Raw genomic sequence first — 18,807 nt, forward strand, 5'->3', positions numbered from 1 at the left:
CATGACTACCACTATCAGCACTACTACTACTACCACTATCAATCTTAATTTTAAAAAGTAAACATGTATATAAAATTCTAGGGTGTGTAACCAATTTGCTCCTCACAATAACCCTTTGAGGTAGACACTTAGAGTATTGATATTCCAATTTATGAAAAAGTGAAAATAGGACTCAGTGAAATCAAAGGAATTTACTTATAGACATACAACTTAGAAGTGACAGAAATAGAATTTGAAACAATGTCATAACTGACTCCAAGTATTTCAGTGCTCCCATTATTCTTTTAGAAAAAAAAAACAATAAGCACTCTATCCCTTACAGTCTTCATGTGGAGAAAAAATGTGTGTGTGTGTATAAATGAGGAAACAAAACTCACTCTAGGAACTATTTAATGTTCCTGATAAAACATGGGGGAGGAATAGAACAGAAATAGAAGACATCTCACTATTTAGTTTTGATATTTTTACTTTTTTGTTGCTTGGCTCCACAGGGCAAAATTAGAAGTAATCAATGGAAGATGTAGATATACAGAGAAAATAATATTGGCTAGTTTCCAAAATTAGATTTAGAAGTGGAATGATCTACCTCCTGGAGGCAGTGGATCCCTACTCTTTGTAAAATAGAAATCTTTTAAGGCATACTGAAAGACCTCAGGGAAATCCCATTTTCTCTATTATCTGACTCAGCATTACCTCTAAAGCCATATTTTATCTCCTTCTGGGACCCCAAATCATGAATTCAGTTTTTCAGGATAATGCCAAAGCATATGCTTCATGGGAAATATTTTTATGCATAGGTGAGGGAATACTAGATATATATTAGGTATAAAAGTGTTTTCAGATAAAAAAAATCAATAAACCTATTTTTTTCTAAAAGAAATGAAAGGGCTAACATCTGCTATAATTAAAAAAATAATAAAGATAAATTAGATCACATCTCTATCATTTTCACCCCACTGAATCATTCTAATTGCTTTTAAATTCTATAGCCCTATTAGCTAAACTTTACCTAATTTATTTTTGTTCATTCTGATATTCCCCAAGCAGACACCATTTTCCAATAAAGTTGTTTCCAATATTAGATAAGATAAAAGATCATCTCATATCTCATATGTTTCACAGCTTTTAAATTTTATCAATATCAATCCAACTTATTATATGATACTGTAATTTTCAACTGCTATGAACCCTGGACTTACTACTTTCAAAGAATGAACTTCTGGAGACATTGTTCATTTGTCATATTTTTAGATGTATGTGGTCTGAGTATTTCCAAAATTCCTAGCCCTGTTGGTTCTATAAGTGGTATTTGTCTAATTTCATTTAATTGGAAGGATGAATAGAGAAAAAATAAATCCTATATAATCTAAATCAGATTTAAAAATCTGTAGAACCAACCTAACATTTATACAGTCATAAAGACTACCATCTATACATATGAGGGTCATTGAAACTACAACTTCCTTGATGAAACCAAAAGACATCAAAGGATGATCCCTTTTGGGTATGGAGGGGGTAAGAAATTTATGATCTTCTTGTCCAATGAAGGGATTTCTCCAAAGTCACATTGGTATTCCTATGTAGAGATAGAGATTGACTCACATCTCCTGAGTCCAATTCTAATGTTTTATGCCTGCACCAACATATAATATATTTGGAAGACAAAATGGGATTCTCTTCAACTAACCAAATCAATCTACAATTAGGGAATAAAGCCCAAATCCAAAGAAACCTCTACAATATGCAAGATTTCAGAATTAATACTACTTTTTTCTATTAATGTTCATCATTCAAGATGAATTCACTATGTAGAGAAATGGACCCCATTTTATTTCAAAATTGAGAAAAAATACAGATCTTAATTCAGTTTCTTCTTTCATCTCTGGTTTATATTTGCTATCCAGGGAGAAAAGTCAATAATGTCTGTATGAAGAAAGTGAACCTCTACAAAAACATTGTAATAGAAAGGGTCATGTTTCTCCTTAGCCAGTTGGTGTTCACCCTAGAGAGCCATAGAGGATATAAAGAATGGGAAAAAGAGGGAGGAAGGTTTAAGCCCTGTTCTAGTTGACCTATGGCATTCTGTTGATGACTTATTAAGAAAGATCAGTTCTGGGCCCTTGGGTTTTTCACTGAAGATAAAATGTTTCTTTCACGTTCATTTGCCAGGAGTTTCAGAGAAGGTCTCTAGGCTGCTATATCTTTATTTATTTATTTATTTTCTTTTTTATGAACTCCAGAGTCTAACAAGAACTTTCAACTGCTGCAACTTCTAATAAAAGGCATTTCTCTTCTAGATTCTATTCCCTCTCTAAAAAAATCAATTTGCTTTCTTGTCAAACAACCAAAGGATTCTACTTTACTGAGTGTCAACTATGACATAATATTAACCAACTCTGTCATTTGTTATATTTGGAAATGGGTGAATAATTCCATTGAAAAATATATCTCCCATATGCAAATAATGTATTTCTCTTTTTAACATGGGTAAGAATTTCTTAGCAGTCTTTAGCATAATAGGAGCACTAGGATATTAAGTCCAAATTTAAGCAGCAAATGCATTTTACTATGTTAATTTTGGGTGTAGTGAGAAAGCTCTTATTTTACCAGTCTGAAATGAGCTTTATTTATCCCTCAAGGGACAGAGTATCCAAAAGGAATGGGGATGTCTCTAGGGCTTTCAGTTCAATCTACAATAAGCTCTCTTCTGATCACTGTTAGCTACCAGCAAATAATTCATTTTATCCACTTAGAATAAATTGGCTTATACCAAGGGATGTTTACTATTTTGATATAACAAAGAAAAAGTACAACTTTTAGCCTAATATATATTTTTACCTATGACACCTCATTTATTTGGTGAAGATGGATTCAAATTTAAGCTAGTACTACATTATATTAGTCTCACAAAGTTCACATAGAAATATAGCATCATTGATGGATGAGTCCATGTCATATCTAATGGAGGAGTCAAATTCTCACCTATCATTATGTTGAGTCTCAAAATTTTCTCTGCAATGTTACTATTTATCGATTTGTCCATCACTTCTGTGCTATCTGAAAAACTCAGATGCACCCAAAACAGGAAGGAACAAAATCATCTGGCCCCTTTTTCACAGGACCACATGTTGACTCAGTCAAGAGGGTCGATGATCTTTATTCTTTTAGTTGTCTCTCACTGGATGCTTTCCAAAAAGGAGTCAAAGAAATCCATTAACATCATGCAGCCAAACAAAAGGAATAAAATTAAATGTCTGAGTACCAACTAAGGCCTCATTGAAGGGTTAATATTTCCAACTCTGCAACTAATAGAAAGAAATTTTTGGTGCTCCAAAATGAGCATACTATAACCAGTCTCCAAATGAATCTTCATACTCTATGTTATCCCTTACGGTACTTTTCTCCTATATTATAAGATTGTTAGGGAGCAGACACTAGCCTCTCCCACGGGGAAGTTTGAGTTAACCTAAGATGCTACTGAACTCTACACAGGTGCCAGTCCTATGGAAAGATGGCAACTGTCAAAATATGGGAGCTGTTTACCTAAAATGAAAAAGGCAATAGTTATTTTACTTTGTTAATTAAGCAATTTGAAAATTTTCTCATAATTTTTCTCTTTTCAATAGGTTATGAGACCAAACATTCCATATGCTTTCAGAAAAAAACAAAATCAATGTGTCATAGAGAAGCAGAAGAGAAGTCATCTGTTCCATCCATTACAGTTTACACTTAATTTAGTTAAAACTGATAATGGTTATGGAATTTGCCCATAATAATATATACAAAAGATAGGATTAATATCCTAATATTCTTCCTTCAAATCTATAAAACTTCCTATTAAATCATGATAATACAATAAGGGAAAGAATAATATCCAGGCAGAGGCAATGTTGAACAATGTCAAGAGTTGTATGGAAAATAAGTGAACTTATATCAGATGAAAGTCAATCAAATTCAGAAGAAAACAGACCTTTGATAACTACAAAGAAAAAAATTCATTCAAGTGGTCAGGTCAGAAACCAGAGTGAAATAAATTTAAACCTGAGCAACTCCACTACCAAAAATATGGGATGCTAGAAAATTTCCCCTATATGTAGTCTTCCTCTGCCTAGAGGCAGAGACAGACAGAGACAGAGAGTAACAGAGAAATATAGATAGAGAGATATGGAGAGACAGAGAGCAAGAAACTGAGAAAGATAGAAAAAGACAAAAAGAAATAATGCACCAGATGCAAAGCAATTATAGCTGAATCTACAGTACAGGAAAACACAAAATACCAAATGTAAAAGATTTAGGGATTATGAATAGAGAATGCTCACCAATGAAGATAAAATTAAAGTAATGATTAGGAGTTATTTTGTTCAATTATATGCCAACAAATTTAACAATGTAAGTGAAAGAAAATACTTACAAAAATATAAACTGTCTAAACTACCAGAGGAGGAAATAGAATATCCATAAACTAATTATAGAAAAAGAAAATGAATAGGCCATAAATGAACTTCCTAAAAAATGCATCAATATGGTTTGGATTTACAAATGAATTCTTCCAAACATTTAAAGAGTAACTAATTCCAGTATTAAGTAAATTATTTCAAATAACAGGTAAAGAGGGAGTTTTTATCATATTCCTTTTATGAAAAAAATATAGTACTGATACCTAAAGTTTAAAAAGAAAGAAAATTATAAACCAATCTTATTAATGAAAATGGATGCAAAATTCCTAAATAAAATACTAGCCAGGAGACTACAAATGTGGGTTTTAAAATTAATAATCAACACCTAAATATTATATTTTATGAAGTTTTATTAATAATAACTAAAACAAAAGAACTGCCTGACTTCAGCCTGGTCACAGGTCCAAGAATGAAAGAGGGAGGAGTTATAGCCACTTAAATACAATCAAGCAAAATGTGGGGATGCAAGAAATTGGAATTTTGGGAAATACTAAGGGAATTCTGGGGGATAAAGTCCAAAGGCTCAAAATCTCCATTTATACACAGTAATATGTGACAAAGATTGTGGTCAACATTGTGACCAAAGACGATTTATATCAGGAATGCAAGGATGGTTTAATAGGAAGAAACGATTATTGACTATATTACTAGCAACATCACATCATTATATAAATAATATGTATTATGGCATTATAATATATATCACATATATTATATACATATTATAAATTACAATATATTATATATTCCCCAAAATGATGCAAATAATAAAAATCATACTATATAAAATGATTCAGAAAAACACTGATAAAATATGACTCATTCCTATTTTAAAATAACTAGAAAATATAAATATAAATGGAATTTTATTCAAATGTATGAAACATCTAAATCAAAACATTAGAAAATATTATTTTTAAAGGAGATAAGCTAGAAGTCCTTCCAATAAGATCACAAGTGAAACAAGGATGCCTATTTAGTATTATAAATGCTAGCCATGGCAATGAGAAGAAAAATAAATAGAAGGAATCAGAATGGGGAAAGAGGCAAATAAAACTATCTCTCTTTGCAAATGACATGAAGGTATATGTGGAAAACAATAGAAACTCAACCAAAAAGTTAGTCGAAACATGGATATTTTTGGCAAAGTAGCAATATACAAAATATATCCATATCAATCATCATCATTGTTCTATATTACTAACAAAGCTCTGAAAGAAAAAAATAGATATACTCTTTTAAAATAATCACAGATAGAATAAAGTACATGGGAGTATATGTGCCAAAAGAAACTCAGCAGCTACATGAGCATTATCATAGAATGATTTTTATAATAATAAGGTCAGAAAAAAGGAAATTATATTAGTAGAATGTATCTACTATATCTACTCTAAGTAATAGAAGATTTTTTTTTAAGTTTAGTGTTATATGACATAAAAAAGATTCTCTTCTAGGGAGAGAATCATACAAATTTCATCCTGGCCCTAATTATAATTTCAACAAAATCTATGACCTACAAGCTAGTAAGCCTTAGTTTACTCATTTATTAAATTAGGTGTTTTGTTATTGTAGATGAGGAATAAGATGACTTTCAAGTCAGGAAGTCAAACTGGCAATCACTAATCCAGAGATTAGGGTTTGTACTAGGAGCTTGGCACACAGTATGAAGCAACAAGAACCCTTCCTAGTTCACATTAAACACCTAAATGTAAAGGACAGGGTATGGGGTCTTTGACTTCAAATTCAGCACGGCTTCCAAAACACTATGTTTCCTGGTGGTTCTTTAGGCTGCTGTGGGGAAGATTCACAGGGAGCATTATAGATGTTTGCACAATTTCTAGCATATGCTTAAATAAGATAATTAACATTTTGGGGGGTGAGGGATTCATCTCTACTTTTCAGTGCCTTCAGCACCTTGGACAATGACATCCACACTTCTGGTCCTTAATATTTATCCATTAAATCAAATCAATTAAATTCTAAGACTTCTGTGAATTTTCCTTTGAAACAGATGTTTGCTCTGAATTTTGTGATGGCAACATTTGTTGATAGGAAAAAAAATCTTTATTCTTGAGTCTTATGGAGCACTCAGTAGGGCCCATTTTTTTTTTTGTGGGATAACTAATCAGTCAATTTATCCTTATTTCTCTGACATGGATCACATGTTTAAATATGCTAAGGCCTTTTCCTTTTCTGCACACACAGGGAAATGAGACAAAGAACAACAGTAGAGCTCTGGGATCAACCCCCACCACTAATGTTGCCAAGATACAAATAGAAAGACTCATTTACTTTAAGCATTTCTGTTAGGTTTGGATATTTGTCTCAGGTTTTATCCTCCTCTATGCTCTGTCTACAAGATAATAAATATTAAAAAGAAATTTGTTGTCAGAGAATATCCCATTTTCCTCATTATAAAACAAAATTTGAACACAGTAAATGTATTTGGTCTGAAAGTGTAAATAGCCACAATTATAATCAATGGCTTGGATTCTTAATTAAAAATGAAAGCCAGTAAAGACAAAGAAGGGTTAGCCAGAGAAGTGGAAAAAGTAATCAGGAGAATGTTGGTGCTTCTGAAATCAGAAGAGAAAATAAAATCACCTAGGGGGCATGGTGAGTTTAGAAGATCAAGGACAATAAGCACTATTAAGAAAATGTTATAGGAGTCAATGACTGACAAATCATTGGATGCCCTTTGAGAGGTTAGGTCCTCTAGAGTCATAGCAGCAGAAAACATCCTCCTAACTCATGACAGGTTTGAAGCCTTTGGTTACACTCAATCTGATTTAACTTGCCAATAGGATGATTTTGCAGGTGTGGCCACTGAGCATGCTACAGGCTCTTGGAGACACAGGAAAGAGTTGGGTGAAAGGTGGACAACCAAGATAAATAGGCAGCCCTAAAAAGGGACTGGCTAGCTTTTGTGCCAATGATCTTAGTCCTTCCTGATGTCTACCATAAGCATGTGAAAACTTCATTGTGTGGAATGGGAAGATGAGAATAATTGCTTCCAACATCCATGAAGATGTCTGAAACAGGCACTGTGAGATACCTAAAGTTTGGTCAGACAGCAGAGGTGCCATGGTCATCCATTACATTACAGGTTATCATCAGCTGTCCTGACTTTTGTCTTGCCACTCAAGGACTTTGGAAGAGACAGTGAGGCTAACAGCTTTAAGCAACTGTCACTCATTTAAATTCAATTCAGGACCTAGTCAAGACATCACTGAGATGGCATTGTTGCTTTTGGAAAACAAAGGATGAACAATTAGAACAAAAGTAGAAACTATATTTCCTCTTTTTGTGTCCCTTCTCCACTTTTGACCTGGGACACCCCTGAAGTGCCCAGAGAAGGAATCATACGAGGAAAGGTAGAGTGTTCCCAAAGATGGGAAGAGGCCAATCCCACAAACCCTCAACAAATCTAGTAACCTAAATTCCTGGGGATGGCTGCAATTCAATCTCTGTAGTAGTCATTCTACCCCCATAGGCTATTTCTACCTCCATGGCCATACTATCTGTAATATCCTTAAATAAACACTTTTATGCCTTCAGATGAAGAGGTCAGAGATGCAATTCTTTGGACAAGAACCAGTATTTGCTCTTGCACCACAAACTTCTCCCACAATAATAGGCTGTTTAACCATAGGATGAAATCTAACTCCAAGGTTAGTTGTCAGGATCAAATGATACAATATTTGTAAGATGGTAGCACAGTGTCTGGTATATATAAATACATTTAGAAAATGCATTTCCTTCCTTTTAGGAAAGGGACTAATCCCACCATAACCATTTTATAAAGGATAAACAATAATCATAAGACATGAACTTGAACAAATCTCATACATTTTCTATGCCTAAATATCTGCAACTATTAAATGATAAGGCTGGATTAAATGGCCTTTTGTTCCCTTCCATGGCAAAACATATGGTTCTGTAAAAATTGGCATAAGGTCATGGCCAAAGAAAGGATCTCAGAGGCATTCCAGTCCAATATGTGCACATTGGATATGAGTAAACTGAAGTCCAGGCAAGTACAATTCAAGACTGAAGAAGGCACAACAAACTTGAGAAGTATGGTTTAAACCCAGGCATTCCTACTCTAGGACTAGTGTCATTTCCTCTGTAGCAGAATGTCTTCACAAGCAGATTGCTGACAATAATGAAAAAGAATAATTCCAAAAATTCTCAGTATGGCATGGTTTGTTCCACTCTGAAATTAATCTTGCATCGTCTTGCTGACAGAAGAAACCCAAGATCCTCTCTGTACCAACTGCAACAATATAAATATTTGAAGGGATCCCCTCCATTCCATGAAAGTTACCAACAAAGCAAATTTCAGAACTGAGACGGAGGGAAAGCAAAGAATATGTTTGATCATTAATCACAGTTTGGGAAGAGAGCTTTCAGAGCATGTTGTCTTGACTGCACAGTAAATTCTGCCATAGGTGGGGTTTAAAAAAAGGTAAAAATCATGCATGAATTGTTTTAACACATTTTGTAACTGTGTTCAGCTCTGGGATTTGGAAAAATAAAAAATCTGGATGCTTCACTTTGGAATACTGGATAAAACCAATCTGGAAAGGCCTCTCTAAATATGCAGCTAGTTCCTTTTCTCTGGATGCCACAGTGATTAATCATTCTGAACTGCAGCTTAAAAATGCAGACAGTTAAATACCTCCAGTTTTGCCTTTTATTTTAGGGGCAAACAAAAAGAGGTCATGTATGCTCTCTACCATCTTAATCTAGTCTGTGGACAATAAATTCCTATTGTGTCTATTGTCATTCGAGTGTCTGGTCACCCAACACAACTTTTATTGGAACTGTCTCCGGAGATCCAGAACCTTCCATTGGGTAAATATTTGGCCACAAGTTTTTGATTTGTGCTGCAAAGCACAGAGGTAGTTCAGAGAGTTCTGGATTACAGATTAATTAACACTAGCCATAGTGTGTCTAGCTGCCTGGCCATGTTCTCCTGCAGCTTTCTAAAACACATTCCTTTTCTTTTTATTTCTTGGGAGGCATTGATCTAAATGGTGCTCCTTACTTGCACCCCACCCCTCACAATTCTCTTTTTATTACCCAATCTGGACAAAACAGGAGGAAGACTGACAACCCTCATCTAACTGCCAGGTCCTTCTGGGGTCCACTAGCAGCACTTGAATGGCTGTACATTGTACTTAATGAACCATGAACATGGTAAGGCCAATAAAAAAAAGAAAGTTTTCCTGTCCTTAGAGCAGTAGGCCAGGTTCATCTCCTATTAAAACTGTTTAACAGCCTGCAACATCTGCCTGAGACTGGGGAAAAGGTGAATTGGTTATGTAGTTGAGTGACTCACCACCTCCTGTAATGAAGCATCTGTTCTGGAAACATGGAGGACTTGATCTCCCTAAAAAGGCTCCTGGATAAAAGGTGAATTGAGCTTGTAGGGAAACCAGGAAGAGAGGAAACCATGTTTTCTAAATGCAATGAGGAGCGGAAAGTGATGCATTCTGAAGAAACAGGAAAATAAGTGGAAGTTTTTCTCTGGTTAACGTGCTGTTTGATTATATCAGGGAATAGAAATATTGTTTGAGAATGACTTCTGCAGATGCATCTCCAGAGAAAAACTGAGAAACAGAAATAAGTGAGACACTTTTTAGGTACATATATCTTTTTTGTTAAATAATGTCTTCTCTAATGCAGGGAGGAGAGAGAAGAGAATTAATTGGGTGTTTTCGTGTTATGAATGAATTAATTTAAATTTAAAAATGAAATAAAATGTTGCTTGATGATTGTCATAACAATTGCCATTTCCATGAGATTTGTATTCATAAAGTACATTATGTATCTGATCTCAAGGGACTTCATAATAATCCGGGGCCATAAATATTATGCTTATGTCTATCCGCATTTTACAGAATGTTATGTGGAAATTTCAGAGAAGTAACGTGAGGACATAACCAAAGAAGTGCCTATAGCAAGATTCCAATTCAGGTCAGCATCCATCAAAGTCCAGCTTTCTATCCATTATGTCATTAGACTGATCCACTTGCAAGAGTGGGAATGGAAAGGATAACAAGTCGGTCCATGCTAAGAGGGCCTGCAACTGGACCGGAGGAGAAGATGTGATGAGTAATAGATTGATTTGTGCTTGGTTTTTTTAATGTGATAAGACTATTTTGCCACTTCTGCATGGCATTTGAAATCTGATTTTTTGCCCTACAATTTCCCTCTTATACCCATGCTGATTTCCTTTATTACTACAGTATGAAGTGGGAGCAGGGGAAGGATTTGGGTGAAAATCTATTAGTTATTTGTGCCTTATAGGGGCAGTGATTACACCATGGAGACTTTCCTCTCAGATTATCTCTCATTTTTCTTAATCTTTCTTTGTGGGAATGAAGGCAGAGCTAGAGTGAATTTATCACTCTTCACAGAGTGGAGGGGCATTTCATATATATAAAGAAAGGTAAAAACAATCCCTGCCTTTAAGGAACTCACCCACAGTATTCAGTACAGACTGAATTAATGAACTCAACCAACATTACTTAAAGCACTTAATATATGCAAAGTATTGAGCTAAGCACTAGGGATACAGATAGAAAATCAAAACAAGAGATAGCTCAGGTACAAGTTAGATAGACTAGGTGAGTCCTTAGGGAATAGTGGCAAGGCTTTTAATAATGTGTCTTCTTTAAGGTTCTTTCCATGAATAATACCATAACTATTTCTGATGGTGAATCATTTGACAGGACCATTTACTTTGGTGGTAAGAATTTCCTTTTTCTGGGTCTTCAGTAGTTATGGCTATAGCACCCACAGAAATAGTTGCTAGGAGGCATTTCTTTTTTTACATTATTTGTTTTTAGCATTTTTTTTCTTTTAAAGCCTTTAATTCCAGATTCCCTCCCTCCCACCAATCTCCTACCCACGGGGAAGGAAAATAATATAATATCAATTATACCCATGAAATCCTATAAAACTTATTTCTACATTGCTGATATCATAAATAGATAAGTAGGTAGATATATCAATAGATTGATAGATAGATAATATTATACCTCAATTTGTTCTCAGAAATCATGAGTTCTCTATCTGAAGATGAAGAGCATTGTTTCATCAGAACTCCTTTGAAATTGTCTTGGATCACTGTATGGATCAGAGCATCAGCCTTTCATATTTCATCATCTTTACATCATTGCTATTATTATGCACAATGATCTCCCAGTTTTTCACACTTTAGTTTTCATCAGTTCATATAGGCCTTACCATATTGTACTTATTGTTGTTTCCATCAGCCTGGTCATTTATTATAGCATAATAGTAACCCATCACAATCATGTGCTCCAACTTGTTCATTTGTTTCTGAAATGATGACCATCCTCTCAATTACCAATTTGTTTGCTACCCCAAAAAGAGCTTCTATAAATATTTATGCCCATATTTTCTTTTCCTTTCCCTTTTTCTCTTTAGGATATAGACATTGCAGAAGTACTGCTGTATCAAAATGTATCCCCAGTTTTATGGCCATTTGAGCATAATTTCAAAGTATTCTTCAGAATGGTTGTATCAGTTCATTTCTCCACCAACAGTTCATGAGTATAATTATTTTCTCTCATCCCTCCAGCATATTTCATTTCTGATAGGTACAAAGTTGTGCTTCAGTGTAGTATTAATTTGCATTTTTCTCATCAATGGTGATCTAGAGCATTTTAAGTATATAGATAGTTTTGATATATTCTAAAAACTTCTTTTTAACATAATTAATGGATTATTTTTTATTAATTTTACTCCTAATATATTTAAGAAAATGGTGCCTTTGCCTGAGAAACTTAATGTATTTTTTAATATTTCCCCATTGTTTACACTACTTTTAGAAAATTGTTTTCTTTATTATCTCATTAAATCAGATTTTTTTTCTTTTTCTAAGATGATGAGGGTCACCATGTCCTGTTTGCTTAAGCTGAAGTTTAAAAGACATGGCTTAAGCCCTTCATTTAACTTGGTTTGTTTTTTTATCTCAAATATGTCACATGTATAACTGATTATTGAATTCTGTTTTCCAATCCATTGTTATCTTTGCCCCTTCTGTAGATTAGCTGATCACATTCACATCAGGTATGATCATTAATTGTTTTTCCATCCATTCCATTTTCCTCTGTTCATTCTTCTCTTTCTTTTTCTGTCTTATTTAAAATTACATCTTGATTCTGACCACTGCCTCACCCCATTCATCCTCTCCCTCATCACTGCCAAATTGCCTATCACTTTCCCTTTTCTATCTCCCTACTGGGTAAGATAGATTTCTACACCCAGCTGCATGTGTATAAATAAATTTCCCTATTTTACCCAAGTCCAACTAGGGTGAGGTTCTTGTATTCCCCTATTTTCCCTCTCCATTGAGCCCATTTTTATTTTGTACCTCCTTCATGTGAGAAAAATTGCTGTAATTTGTCTCATTCTTGCCCTTCTCTCAGTGAATCCCTCTTTCTCAAGCCAATATTTTTTGAAGTTCATCTCAACATAATCACCTCATACCTACAGTCTGTCTATTGTAAACCTTAAAATTTCTTAGACTTATAAATGTTGGAAATTTCACCATTGGGAAATTTCATACTTGGAAAATTTCTTACTGATAGTCTATTGGAATGTGAACCCCATTGGCATGGGAGGTTCCTCCTCCTCCTTTCTTAAGATTACTTTAGGACAGAAAACCTTTTGCTGAACAATGGAAAGGGCTTTGACCTATGCTTAAGCATAGAACAGGAATTTCTTTGAGTCATGATTGATTTTAGAATTGATACAATGGAGATACTTAACCAGGTCTTGGAAATTGCAATCTCCACCCTACTCAGTCCTAACAGGATTTAGGAAGGGCTGCAGCCTAGATCAAAATTTAATTATTCCAATCTCTACCCTACTCAGGGTAACAGGATTTAGGAAGGGCTGTAGCAAAAGATCAAGATTTAATTATTTGAGAATATGACCTTCAACAGACATGTGCAAAGCCACAGACCTCTGGGTGGTCCTGGGTTAAGCTAGAGCCACCATTGGCACAGGGAAAATGATGGACAGTGATTGGTAGATGTGAGAACTGAGGGGAGGGAACTTGGATGGTTTCCTTAAAGATAGAGGGGTCTGAGGACTGAGGTGTTGGTTGGAGAGTTTTGGCTCTGAGTGGTTGGAGAGGTGCTCTGAGAAGCTTGCTCTGAAGGAAGCTGGAGGTGGAGGCCCCGGAGACTGTTTCTCCATTTTGGTCATGTGAGTAATAGGGACTGATCTCCTTTCTTTGCCCCAGCTATCTAAGGGCTTGGGCCTTTTGGCCCAGCCTATACAGAAGGGGTATTTAAGCCCTATTCCCTTCTCTCCCCTTTCTCTCTCCCTCTCTCTCTCTATCTCTAATTCCTTTCTTCCTCCTGTTTGTAATTAAACTCTATAAAAGGTTGATGGCTGACTTGAGTTTCCATTTAGGAATTACATAGCTGAATTCCTTGGCGACCTTAAATTAATATATATCAGTCTTTTAAAGTGATTTCCTTGTCACACTATGCAGATTCCTTCTAACTACCCTAATTAGCATAAAGTTCTTAGGAGATACATGTTTCCTTTTTCCATACAAGGAAAGTAAACAATTTAACTCCATTGAATTCTTTATGATTATTCTTTTATTTTTCCCCTTCTATATGTGTCTTGAGTCTTTTGTCTAAATGTCAAATTTTCTATTTAGCTTTGGTCTTCTCAGAAATGTTTAGAAATCTTATATTTTATCAAGTATCCATTTACTTCCTGAAGGATTATACCCACTTTTGCTAAGCAAATGATTCTTGGTTGTAATCCTACCTTTGACCTGAAAAATATAATATTTCTAACTACCTCCTCCTTATAATGTTTCTAACCACCTCCTCCTATTCTTTTACTATGGAAGCTGCTAAATCCTGTAATTCTGGCCTTGATGCACCAATATTTCAATATTTGATATGTTTCAGTTTGCTTGCATTATATTTATGGCAACATATATGTAATAATTATATAGATTATACATACGTTATCATATAATTCATTGTTCCATGTTTGCCATGTTATGAAACAAGAGCCATATTGCTTACATTAGAGAAGTATTCATGAAAAAAATATAATGAAGAATGTTATGTATCAATCTATATTCATATTTTGTTCTTTCTATGATGGTAGATAGCTTTTTTGGTCATGGAGTTGCCCTGGATCCTGGCTTTGTTGATAATAGCTAAGTGATTCACAGTTGATCATCACACATTATTGTTATTACTGTGTATAATATTCTCTTAGTACTGTTCACTTCCCTTTGTATCACTTCATATAAGTCTTTCCAGGTTTGTGTGAGTGTCTGTGTGTGTGTGTGTGTGTTTGTGTGTGAGCATTCTGTTTGACATTTCTCATGGCAAAATAGTATTCCATTACAATCACAAACCACAAATTGTTCAGCCATTCATCAATTGATGGACAATCATCCTGTTTCCAGTTCTTTGCTGCCACAAAAAGAGCTGCTATAAATATTTTAGGACATATACCTTCTTTTCTTTTCTTTTTCTAAACTCTTACTTTCCATGGTAAAGGCTAGACAATGGAAGTTAAGTGACTATCCTGCATTACACACTAAAAAAGAGTCTGAGCCCAGATATGAACCCTGAATTTCTTCTCTCAAAGCTTGGCTCTCAATCCACTGAAACATCTAGTTGGTCATATTTATTTTCCTTTTTCTTTGGTCAACTTAATAAATAAACATAATAGTGGTATTTCTAGGTCAAAAGGGAAACAGATTTTTTTTTTAAATTTTCCACATCCCTTCCAACAATTTTCATTTTGCTCCTTTATCACTTTAGCAAATCTGATAGGCATGAGATGATATCTCAGAGCTTTTTCATTTACATTTCTCTAATCAATAATGAGTTAGAGCAATTTTTCATATACTTATTATAGTAATAATTTGATTTCTTCATCCAAAGACTATGCTACTATCTTTTGACCATTTATTAGTTGAGGAATAGCTTATACTCTCAGATATTTGACAAAGTTATATAGATATAGATACATAGGGATAGATAGAGATAGATAGATAGAATATAAATATTAAACCTCTTTCTGTGAAACCATCCACACACACATCCCAACTTATTTCTTTTTTTCTGATCTTGGCTATATTAATTCTATTTATCCAACAATTTTTAATTTAATATAGTCAAAATTATCCATTTTACATCTCACAATGCTTTCTATCTCTTGTTTATTCATAAATGTGTCTCCCATCCACAAATCTGAAAGACAACATTTCTCTTGTTCTCTCAGTTTGTTTATAATATATCCCTTTATACCTAGGTCACTCCCTTTCATTTTAAGTGCTGTGCCATGGCATCAAGGACCAGGAAGTTAGAGATTATTCAAATCAATTACTGGAAAAACTAATAAACAACTACTATGTACCAGACGCTAGACTTACTGATTATGAGGCATAAAGAGAGAAATATTTAACACCACCTTCCCGTGAGGCTGACAATCTCTTATGAGAAATGACATTTATGCAGATAAGAGAAAGTAGAGGAGAGGAAATTTCTCCAAGAAGAAAGCATGACTAATAGGTGCCTCTCCACCTCCATTGCCTTAATGCTCAAGACTCAGTTCAATTCCTAGATTCTCCAGGGGATGGGGGTGAGAAGGTGACTCTCACTCATTCTTCCCCAATGCTAGTCCCTTCCCTTTCGTGCTTTGTTTGATCTGCCCTTTATATACCTTACATGTGCCTGTGATCTCTCCTATTTGAATGTGAGCTCTCTGAAGAGGAGACTGACCAAGATTTTGTTTTTCTTTGCATCTACAGTACTTAGCTTGGCCCCTGGCAAATAGTAACCACTCAACTATTTCCTCAGGACTGAACAACAACGATCAGAAAGGGCCTTGAATAAGAAGTGGCACTTGAGTGCTTGAGTAGGGCGATGAAACTAACCAGGGCAGCTAGGTGGCACAAGAATAGATAGAGCATTGGGCCTGGTATTAAGAAGATCTGAGTTCAAATTGGACATCAGGTATTTGCTACCTTTGGGTTCTTGCTATTGTTATTGTTGTTGTTGTTGTGTCATTTTAAGTTATATCTGACTCTTCTTAAACCCATTTGGTACTTCTTGGCCAAGATATTAGAATGGCTTACCATTTCCATCTGCAGACCATTTTATAGATGAAGAAAAGGAGGCAAACAGATTTAAATGAACTCCCCAGGGTCACACAGCTAATAATTGTCTGAGGCTAGATTTGAATGTACAAAGATGAGTTTTCCAGACTCCAGACCTGGCATTCTATTCACTGTGCCACTTAGCTGTCCTACTAGCTACGTGCGCCTGGAGACTTCATTGAAGTTCAATTTGTCTCAGTTTCCTCATCAGTAAAATGGGGAAAATAACAGGACCTGCCACCCATAATCTTGGAAGGCCTTAATGAGACAAAATTGTAAGGTGCTTAGCCCATCTCCTAGCCTACAGTGTCTTATAAAAGTATATTATTAACACCATTATTATTATTGCCAGGAACCTTCAGTGGTATAGATCAAGAGAAAACAAATCTAGCAAAAATGGTGGCCGGCAATGAGACAAGAGAGAGCAAGTGAGACAGGTTTCCTCTCAGTCCCCCGCTGTGCCCCAGGGACAATTTCCTGGGGTCCCTTTCTAGAATGTTTGTTTTTCCCCCCTCCCAAGGTACCTTTGCAAGGCCTGGTGAAGTCAAGATGATAGGAGCCAAGTCGAGGGAAGACTTCACTGGCCAAACATCACCAGTCATAACCCCTTAGTAGGCAAAGCAGATTCATCTCAAATCCACATGCTTTAAGCAGACTCTTCTCAGGGAAATCATTTTGTCCAGGAAGTCACTTTCTTCTGCTCAGCAAAGTAAGTCAAACTTGTGCTCGCATCTGCAATGAGAAGTAAATGTTTCGGTCCCCATAAGCCATTCGTTCCCACTGTAATTTGACTACATGGGAATTTGGCTTCAAGGCAGAGAAAACACTATCACTCTAAAAGAAGAAAAATGGAAAGACTTTTTATTAGTCCGAGCAACATAAACCTGCCCTTTCAAATCTGTAGCCAGAGATTACCTGCTTTCTATTGTTTATGACAGGATTCTGTCACTTGCCTAAAGTTGAGCCTGACCAGGGGTACAAAGCAAGTCAAAATTCAAATGTTTCCGGAAAAAAAAATAATAATGGAGGCCCTTAAGTATCCTTTTGGCTCCGGGTGTGAATAATATGAAGCATTAGTTTGTCACGCTGTCCAGCGACTATATAAATATGCTCCATGTTTATTTGCCCTTTAAAATTCTTAACAAGCAGAGCACTCGTTTAATTTATACTGGGGCATTCTACAATAAGCTCAGGATATTATCATCTGTTAGTACCACAATAAATAGTGACTAGGTATTCATCAGAGATTATTATTACTCATCAACTACTTATAATGGCCAGCTTTAATTCTTCCTAACAGCCCCAATCTGTCAGTGATGCTGTCGTAGATGGAGCAAAGACTTCATTACTGTGACCATTTATAGGAGCGCAGAGGTGTGTAGAAAGGAAGCAACGTATAAGCAGATCGAGTGCCAGGCTTAGCGTCAGGAAGTCCTGAGTTCACATCCTGCCTGTCAGACTTTGGGTCATTTAATCCTGCTGAGTGTTAGGTGAGCTACCATCTATGTTGATGAATGGAGTTTCCACGCAGGGAGACCTGCAGATGGAATCCCAGATATTTTGCAGGAGTTGATGGAACTGACATGGAGTTGTAGGCAGTCCCACTCATCTCAGCATAAATATTATGGATGGGATCAATTTAACCAATTAGGAGAAATATGAGTCTAGGTTCATGTTGATTAATCTAGGCATATATGTACATATATGTGTGTGTGTATAAAGTGAGAAAGGGAGAGAGAGGGAGAGAGGAGGAGAGAGGGAGAAGAGATGTACATAATGTAGAGGCTTTTCTCCTTTCTATTCATACCTCTGCATATATGGATATAGGGATCTCCATATCTCTAGACCCATATATTTGTATAGGCTATCTATTCTGCTTTATATTTCTCACTCAAAGAACCCCCAGTACAATTCTGCCTGTACTAACTAACATGTATACAGAATTGAGCTTTGATTTCTTGATATGCCAATTTCCCTGAGAAGAATGGCTGCCTGTGAATTCATTGGGCAGCCAGACAAATAGTGAATTTGAGCAAGTTTCAGCTAGCTAGCAACTGGCAGAAGCAGGGTGTTAAATGTATTACTTATTCCATAGTTATTAGTATTCTACAGATACACTGGAATCAGATCTTATATGGTTAGATCTATATTACATATATATTA

This window comes from Monodelphis domestica, chromosome 2, assembly GCF_027887165.1.
Source record: "Monodelphis domestica isolate mMonDom1 chromosome 2, mMonDom1.pri, whole genome shotgun sequence".
NCBI lineage: Eukaryota > Metazoa > Chordata > Mammalia > Didelphimorphia > Didelphidae > Monodelphis > Monodelphis domestica.